The 957-nt window shown below is 42.6% G+C and overlaps 1 long non-coding RNA gene across 1 annotated transcript in view; it reads right to left on the reverse strand.

The window, feature by feature from the left end:
* Positions 1-467: 467 nt before the first annotated feature.
* LOC147472216 (uncharacterized) overlaps positions 468-957 on the reverse strand; it is a 133,407-nt gene continuing 132,917 nt past the window's right edge. The window contains exon 4 of the long non-coding RNA XR_015191785.1: positions 468-889. This is a non-coding gene — a long non-coding RNA (uncharacterized LOC147472216). The remainder of the gene's footprint in view (positions 890-957) is intronic.

A 957-nucleotide genomic window follows, 5' to 3' on the forward strand; every position in this document is an offset into this window, starting at 1 on the left:
AGAAGAGAGAGCGAGAGAGAGGAGAGAGAGAGAGCGGAGCGGAAGATGAGCGGAGAGCGAGAGAGAGAGAGAGACGCACGATCGAATACCCAGGAGAGCGCGCAATCACGAAGCCATTTCGAGGCGGAATTGCCCTCCGCCTCAATTACGCGCTGTCAGCCGCCCTTCCTTCGCCGTCGGAGCAAGGAAACAGGCGGAGGGGCTTCTCTCTCTCTCTCTCTGTCTCTTTATCTGTCTCTCTCCCTCTCTCTCTCTCTCTCTCTCTCTCTACCTCTTTCTTTCTCTCTCTCTCCCTCTCTCTCTCTCTCTCTCTCTCTCTCTCTCTCTCTCTCTCTTCCCTCCCTCCCCTCTCTCTCTCTCTCTCTCTCTCTCTCTCTCTCTCTCTCTCTCTCTCGTTCCTTCTTTATCCGTGTCTCTGAATCTCTCTATTATTCTCTCTCTTTCTTTATTTCTCCTTCTCTTTTCTCATCATCTTCATCTGTCTCTCCCTCTCTCTCTCTTTCTCTTCTACCCCTCCCTCCTCCCCCCGCCCTCTCTCTCTCCCTCTCTACTTATGGTTTGATAGACTATCATAGCACGTGATATCGCCTAAAATATAAATCAATAGCAATTAAACCAATTAAAATAACAACGAAACAAATATTAATGAAATATGATAATAGTTACTGTTATTAGTATCATCATAACCATCAATAGTATTAGTAACATGATAAGAGTAACGCTTTTCGTAGTTATTTCATTCAAAAGTCATCCTTAATATGATTATCCTCTTTATCGTCATTGTTGTTGTTGCTATGTACATACTATAGCAACAACAACGACAAAAATACAACTAAAATTACTGTGAGACTTACTGTTGCTGTCGAATTCGTGTCTCAGAGTCGAAGTTCTGGAAAAGAGATAAAGTTGCATATTAGAAACAGGCATAATGTTAATTAAGTACAATAATATATGTAT

This window comes from Penaeus japonicus, unplaced genomic scaffold (genome assembly GCF_977035675.1).
Source record: "Penaeus japonicus unplaced genomic scaffold, GWHDUDI00000001_assembly GWHDUDI00000002, whole genome shotgun sequence".
Lineage (NCBI taxonomy): Eukaryota > Metazoa > Arthropoda > Malacostraca > Decapoda > Penaeidae > Penaeus > Penaeus japonicus.